The sequence below is a fragment of the Bison bison genome, unplaced genomic scaffold (genome assembly GCF_000754665.1).
Source record: "Bison bison bison isolate TAMUID 2011002044 unplaced genomic scaffold, Bison_UMD1.0 scf7180017864067, whole genome shotgun sequence".
Taxonomy (NCBI): domain Eukaryota; kingdom Metazoa; phylum Chordata; class Mammalia; order Artiodactyla; family Bovidae; genus Bison; species Bison bison.
Genome location: NW_011494639.1, coordinates 869,061 through 877,266, shown reverse-complemented (window position 1 = coordinate 877,266; position 8,206 = coordinate 869,061). Strand labels below are relative to the sequence as shown.

The 8,206-nt window shown below is 40.6% G+C and overlaps 1 long non-coding RNA gene across 1 annotated transcript in view; it reads left to right on the top strand.

Annotated features, from left to right (window-relative positions):
* Positions 1–2,978, top strand: part of LOC104986326 — a 4,410-nt gene extending 1,432 nt beyond the window's left edge. The window contains exons 2-3 of the long non-coding RNA XR_825023.1: positions 2,486–2,606; positions 2,895–2,978. This is a non-coding gene — a long non-coding RNA (uncharacterized LOC104986326). The remainder of the gene's footprint in view (positions 1–2,485; positions 2,607–2,894) is intronic.
* Positions 2,979–8,206: the final 5,228 nt, after the last annotated feature.

The window sequence follows — 8,206 nt, the reverse complement described above, 5'->3', positions numbered from 1 at the left end:
TGCAACTGAAAAAAAAAAAAAAAACTCACGTAGAGTTTGGTACACTCTTTGAGTAAAAGAAACAGAGTCACAAATAAGAGAGATGAAGTAGCTAGAATTCACAAGCCAGAGTACAGAAGAGAAGGGACACAGAGAAAGAGAATTCCACCAGTCTTGCCGGGTTCCTCTTTGACTATTCAGCTGAATACTGATAAACACAGGCACGGGAGAAAACTATCTGAGACTGGGAAAAGATACATCCAGGAAGAATTTGGAAGAACAGTGACCAAAATTCACATTGGACAGAGAATAGTTCCTTTCCCCATCAGGCAGGTTAGAAAAACGTATACTTGCGAGATATCTTGAAAGGTAAATTTATTTTCTTTGCTGTATTTGAAAGCAGGTTTAGCTATTTTGGAAACTTCATTACATAAATTTCCAAATATATCATATAGAATTCTTTTAAAATGCAGCTGGAGTTTTCATTGGCATTTAATTGGATTTGTAAATTAAGTTAGAATCAGAATACTTATAATATTTCATCATACCACATTCAAGAGTATGGAAGATTTCTGCATTTTTTGAATCTTTTCTCTATGTCCTTTAATATAGTTTTATTTTCTACATCAAAAGTTTGTGAACTCCTTCTTTGATATTTCACTGTTTTGTCTCTCTTGTGAATGGAATTTTATTTTTAATATTTTCTGTGATATTTTATCCAATGATCTTGCATTATAAACAGCTTAAATACAAAATGTTGTCGGTTACTTTTGTGCATTTTCTGCATAGACAATCAGCCTGTCTGTGAGTAATGACAATTTACCCCTTCCTTTCTAATTCTGTAAGTCTTATTTTTCTTTTCATGCGGAATCACTAGGACCATTAGTAATAGCAATCGTCTAAGAATACCACATCTCAAAGGAATGTGCTCTCTAAAAGTTCTCCACTAAATGATATTTTCTCACCATAGTTTGGTCAAGTTAACAAGTTCCCTTTCATCCTTAGTTTGCTAGAGTTTTTATTATATGTGTGGATAATTTTCTATATTAGATGAGATAATCAGCATTTTTAAAGTTTTTTTAATTTATATTTATGTTGATTTACAATGTTGTCTTAGTTTCAAGTGTTCAGCAGAGTGATTCAGTTTTATATATATATATATTAATATATATTAGTTATATGTTAATTCCTCAGTCATGTCTGACTCTTTGCAATCCCTTGGACTGCAGCCTGCCAGGCTCCTCTATCCATGGGATTTTCCAGGCAAGAGTACTGGAGTGGGGTGCCATTGCCTTCTCTGGCCAGGCTCCCTAGTCCATAGAATTCTCCAGGCAGGAATACTGGAGTGGGTAACCATTCCCTTTTATATTCTTTTTATATCCTTTTTCACTATGGTTCATTACAGGATATTGAATATAGTTCTCTGCTCAACACAGCAGGGCCTTCTTGTTTACCCATTCTATATATTCATATAATAGTTTACATCTGTTAATCCCAAACTCCAATCCAGCCCTCCCCAACCCATAGGTAATCAGCAGTTTGAAGGCATTCTTACATTGTCTTCAGGTACTTTTTGTTGTCAGTGTATACTCAGCCACTCAGTTGTGTCTGACTCTTTGTGACCCCATGGACTGTAGCCCGCCAGGCTCCCCTGTCCATGGGATTCTCCAGGCAAGAGTACTGGAGTGGGTTGCCATTGCCTACTCCGTGGGATCTTCCCCACCCAGGGATGGAACCCACGTCACTTGTGCTTGTGTCTCCTGCATTGGCAGGCAGACACTTTACCACTGTGCCCCTGGGAAGCCCCCTTTGTTGTCAGTAGGTTAATGAGATCAATACCCAGGCTTCCCAGGTGGTTCACTGCTAAAGCAGGAGACAAGAGTTTGATTCCTGGGTCAGTAAGATCCTCTGGAGAAGGAAATGACAATCCACTCCGATATTCTTGCCTGGGAAATCCCATGGATGGAGGAGCCTGGCTGGCTACTGTCCATGGGGTCACAAAGAATCACATACACACTGAGCACAGGACGAACAACAGCTGATTAAGAATCTCATGACAGCTTCAGGTGAACAGCAAAGCAACGCAGTCACGCATATGCATGTCTTAAGAGGTGTTTTTCTTAACATTCTGAAATTCCCTACAATATTTTGGAAGTTAAGATGTTTAACATAGTCACTTTTGTTTTTGAATTCTTCTGCAATCTGCAGTCATACTCCAGACATATTCAAGTCTGGAAATTTCTTCCTGATTATTGCATCTCCACAATTCATTTCTTCTGGGCATTTTGTTGGACAGATTTTGAACTGAGTTATTCCTCCTATCTCTTGGTCATATTTTTTTATCCCTTTATCCCCCTGTTAATCATGGTGCCCATTTCTTTAGCTATATCTTCAAGTATATTAATTCAACACTGTTCTGATGACAGAAGATTAATTTCCATGGCCAGCATACGTACTTGTACTGAAAGTTCCTCATGAGTCCCCATATTTGATTTCCTGCACACAGAAACAAGAGACTATGGAAAGCTGACTCATTTGTGCACAGTCCCAGGGGACCTGCTAAATCTGGGAAATGCTGTAGGAGAAACTGAGGCTCAATGGAAGGAGCAACACAATGAAAGAGAGCTGTAAGTAAAGCAAATATCAAGTTGGACACAAATAACCCCATTAAAATGTACTTGGAGGACAATTAACCTTGAGAATTTGTACACCTGCTTTAGAAATCCATCCAAAAATATTATTCTTAGAAAAATCTGTTTTTTCCTTTTTTATCTCAACTTGATTAAACAGGTCTCAAGGCTTTGCAAAACCCTCAATGACTTACGCCTTTAGTCTAGGTCCACCTGACCAAAATCCCACAAATGGGCCAGCAGGAATGAACTTCTATTTTTCTTTCTATTTTTCTATTTTCCAAGCAACACGTGGCAGCCTGGACACCTGGGAACATGAACTTGTCTGAGAATGAACACCTGGAGAAAATTATACTCTTCCTGGAAATGATAGTAAAATGGAGAGGAGCGGTTTCTTTCCCAGCTGCTTATTGGTAACAAACAATTATGTAAATTAAGTTTTATATAGATTTGGTAAATATTTATTGTGAGAAGAAACTTTGAAAAATAAGATCTTTAGAAAATCTGGCTAAAAATCTTCCTGATATCTAAAAATAAAATCAGTATAAAAAGCTACTCAAGGATTCAAAATAATTCTACCATTCATAAAGTTATGCAAATATGGTGCATATTCATCAAAAATATGAAATTAAATTGGAAATACTTTTGGGGGAGAAATTGGTTAAAATTACCTCTATACTATATGTGGCAGATATAATTTTATAAAATGAAATTCTTAAAGAGCTATAAAGAGGTGTTTTTTTTTTTTTTTAATGAGTTGAATTTTAGGCAAACTAGACAAGCTGATTAACAAAAGCACTGATTTCAGCCAAATTGCTTTCTGGCAAATTGATCACCATTCCATTTCAACAAGATGGTATCAGTATTTCTTAAGTTACAATTTTTTTTTATGTGCAATGGTGGTCAACATATGATGTATATGAGTAGTATGTAGATAGCTAGGGTATTAAACCATTAAGCCAGAGAGAAGAGGGGTCCTTCAAATGAGCTGGAAAAAGGTAGACTTGGAAAGATTTAAAACTTTTCATTGATTGAAGTGAGGATAAAGAAGAAAAATGTCATGGTCAAGTTAAAGTATGGAAGAATTCAGGATGAATATATAATTGGATAACAGGAAAGCTACAAGGATCTAAGTCAGAAAATCCCAAGTGTAGAGGTAGAGCCTATCAGAATGCCCTGGCCAGAGGCAGGAGACAGAGGCAGGAAGGGGAACGTTGTTGACAAGAGATGCAAAGAACAGACACTGGAGAGCAGGGGCCGAGGAAGCCCAGAGGTCCTAGAGCTAAAACCTTTAAGCTATTTTGGTAGGAAATGCGCTTGCAAATTTAGAATGGCTTTGTGTTGCTATGTTAGTCACTCAGCCCTGTCAGACTCTTTGCGACCCCATGGACTGTAGCCTGCCAGGCTCCTCTGCCCATGGAATTCTCCAGGCAAGAATCCTGGAGGGGGTGGCCATTCCCTTCTCCAGGGGATCTTCCCATCACAGGGACTGAACCCAGGTCTCCTGCATTGCAGGCAGACTCTTTACTCTGAGCCACCAGGGAAGCCCAGAATGGCTTTACTAAAAGCTGAAAATGGGGCCAATAGCCCAAACAGAATAGGTTCTTTCCTTTCACTTGGACCAGAAGAGACATCTACAAGTGCAGATTCGATGTTGACAATGTGATGAATGAGTCTGCCTCCGAGATGGTGGACCTGATGCCGCAAATGCCTTCAAAGAAGACTTCTGAGCTAATGGAGGTGGTAAACGAGAGCACCAGGGGAAAACTGTGATAATCATTTGATTATTGAGATCATCTTTAATAATAAAATAATTCCTATTGTTTTGACATTTTGGTAAAGCAGACTTATGTGTTGTCGAGCAAGGAGGGAGAAATTTCTACTCTGTAAAGGCAAACCACTTCAGTATTCTTGCCTTGAGAACCCCATGAACAGTGTGATAAGACAAAAAGATAAGACACTGAAAAAGAACTCCCCTGGTCAGGAGGTGCCCAATATGCTACTGGAGATCAGTGGAGAAATAACTCCAGAAAGAATGAAGAGACAGAGCCAAAGCAAAAATAACACCCAGTTGTGGATGTGACTGGTGATAGAAGTAAAGTCGGATGCTGTGAAGAGCGATATTGCATAGGAACCTGGAATGTTAGGTCCATGAATCAAGGCAAACTGGAGGTGGTCAAACAGGAGATGGCAAGAGTGAATGTCGACATTTTAGGAATCAGTGAACCAAAATGGACTGGAATGGGTGAATTTACTCAGATGACTATTATATCTACTACTGTGGGCAAGAATCCCTTAGAAGAAATGGAGTGGCCCTCATAGTCGACAAAAGAGTCCAAAATGAAGTACTCAGATGCAATCTCAAAAATGACAGAAGGATCTCTGTTTGTTTCCAAGGCAAACCATTCAATATCACAATAATCCAAGTCTATGCCCAGACCAGTAATGCTGAAGAAGCTGAAGTTGAACGATTCTATGAAGACCTACAAGACCTTCTAGAACTAACACCCAAAAAAGATACCCTTTTCCTTATAGGGGACTGGAATGCAAAAGTAGGAAGTCAAGAAACACCTGGGGTAACAGGCAAAATTTAGCCTTGGAGTACAGAATGAAGCAGGGCAAAGGCTAATAGAGTTTTGCCAAGAGAACACACTGGTCATAGCAAACACCCTCTTCCAACAACACAAGAGAAGACTCTACACATGGACATCACCAGATGGTCAACACCGAAATCAGATGGATTATATTCTTTGCAGCCAAAGATGGAGAAGCTCTATACAGTCAGCAAAAACAAGACCAGGAGCTGACTGTGGCTCAGATCATGAACTCATTGCCAAATTCAGACTTAAATTGAAGAAAGTAGGGAAAACCACTAGACCATTCAGGTATGACCTAAATCAAATCCCTTATGATTATACAGTGGAAGTGAGAAATAGATTCAAGGGATTAGATCTGATAGACAGAGTGCCTGAAGAACTATGGGTGGAGGTTCGTGACATTGTATAGGAGGCAGTGATCAAGACCATCCCCAAGAAAAAGAAATGTGAAAAGCAAAATGGTTGTCTGAGAGGGCCTTATAAATAACTGAGAAAAGAAGAGAAGCAAAAGGCAAAGGAAAAAAGGAAAGTTATACCCATTTAAAGCGGAGTTCCAAAGCACAGCAAGGAAAGATAAGAATGCCTTCCTCAGTGATCAATGTAAAGAAATAGAGAAAAACAATAGAATGGGAAAGATTAAAGATCTCTTCAAGAAAATTAGAGATAACAAGGGACCTTTTCATGCAAAGATGACCACAATAAAGGACAGACATGGCATGGATCTAACAGAAGCAGAATATATTAAAAACAGGTGGCAAGAATACACAGAACGACTACACAAAAAAGGTCTTCACAACCCAGATAATCACGATGGTGTGATCACTTATCTAGAACCAGACATCGTGGAATGTGAAGTCAAGTGGACCTTAGGAAGCATCACTATGAATAAAGCTAGTGGAGGTGATGGAATTCCAGTTGAGCTATTCCAAATCCTGAAAGATGATGCTGTGAAAGTGTTGCACTCAATATGCCAGCAAATTTGGAAAACTCAGCAGTGGCCATAGGACAGGAAAAGGTCAGCTATCATTCCAATCCCAAAGAAAAGCAATGCCAAAGAATGCTCAAACTACCACACAATTGTACTCATCTCACACACTAGCAAAATGATGCTCAAAATTCTCCAAGCCAGGCTTCAACAATACATGAACCGTGAACTTCCAGATGTTCAAGCTGGATTTAGAAAAGGCAGAAGAACCAGAGATCAAATTGCCAACATCCGTTGGATCATTAAAAAGCAAGAGGGTTCCAGAAAATCATCTACTTCTGCTTTATTGACTATGCCCAAAACCTTTGTGTGAATCACAAAAAGCTGGAAAATTCTGAAAGAGATGGGAATACCAGACCACCTGACCTGCCTCCTGAGAAATCTGTATGCAGGTCGGGAAGAAGCAACAGTTGAACTGGACATGGAACAACAGGCTGGTTCCAAACCGGGAAAGGAGTACATCAAGGCTGTGTATTGCCACCCTTCTTATTTAACTTATATGCAGAGTACATCATGTGAAATGCCAGGCTGGATGAAGCACAAGCTGGAATCAAGATTTCCGGGAGAAACATCAGTAACCTCAGATATGCAGATAACACCACCCTTATGGCAGAAAGCGAAAAAGAACTAAAGAGCTTCTTGATGAAAGTGAAAGAGGAGAGTGAAAGAGTTGGCTTAAAACTCAACATTCAGAAAACTAAGATCGTGGCATCTGGTCCCATCACTGCATGGCAAATAGATGGGGAAACAGCGGAAATATTTTTGGGGGCTCCAAAATCATTGCAGATGGTGATTGCAGCCATGAAATTAAACGATGCTTGCTCCTTGGAAGAAAAGTTATGACCAACCTAGATAGCATATTCAAAAGCAGAGACATTACTTTGCCAACAAAGGTCCATCTAGTCAAGGCTATGGTTTTTCCAGTAGTCATGTATGGATGTGAGAGTTGGACTATAAACAAAGCTGAGCGCCGAAGAATTGCTGCTTTTAAACTGTGGTGTTGGAGAAGACTCTTGAGAGTCCCTTGGAGTGCAAGGAGATCCAACCAGTCCATCCTAAAGGAAATCAGTCGTGAATATTCATTGGAAGGGCTGATGCTGAAGCTGAAACTTCAGTACTTTGGCCACCTGATGCAAAGAACTGACTCACTGGAAAAGACCCTGATGCTGCGAAAGACTGAGGGCAGGAGGAGAAGGGGACAGCAGAAGATGAGATGGTTGGATGGCATCACCAATGCAATGGACGTGAGTTTTAGTAAACTCCAGGAGTTGGTGATGGATAGGGAGGCCTGGCATGCTGCGGTCCATGGGGTCGTAAAGAGTTGGACATGACTGAGTGACTGAACTGAGCTGAACTGAACTGAAAGGCCATCAGTATAATCTGAGTTGGAAAAACTTCCCCATTTGTATTCTTGGGTCCTGGTTGGCGTGATTCAGAAAGCAACTCCTAGATGCTACAAGTAACCGATATATAATCAGTGCTCCTCATGGGGGCTTTTTCTTCCTCCATCCCTTTCCTCTCCTCTGCCCTACTCTCCTCAAGCCTGGCTTTGGTGACCTTCATCTGAGCCCCCATTGCACCTGGCCCTTCTCTGTCCGATAGCACCTGAGCGTGGACTGATCACTCGTTTACCTCTGTTTCACCGTCACTACCCTGTGAGCTTCTAGAGGACAGGGACCTCTGTCTTTCTCCTTTGTATCCGCAGGACCAATGCCCAGGATAGAAGGCAATGAGGAGCGAATGAAGAGATAGGAATAGCTGGATGGATAAATTAACGGGTCGAGCAGTAAGTCATACATACACACATTAAAATCACCTCTACACCAACAGCCAGATGCCCAGGCTACCTGTGTTCCTCTGATGTTTATTCTTGGGCCAGGCCTCTCTGCGCTGTCAAACATATTCCTTGGAGAGGTTGCCATCAGCTGTCAACACCTTCGTCTCACCATCTCTAAGTGTCGTGTGACCCGCTGTACAGATCTGGACTGCTGCCAGAGACTCTGTCCTCATCTCTG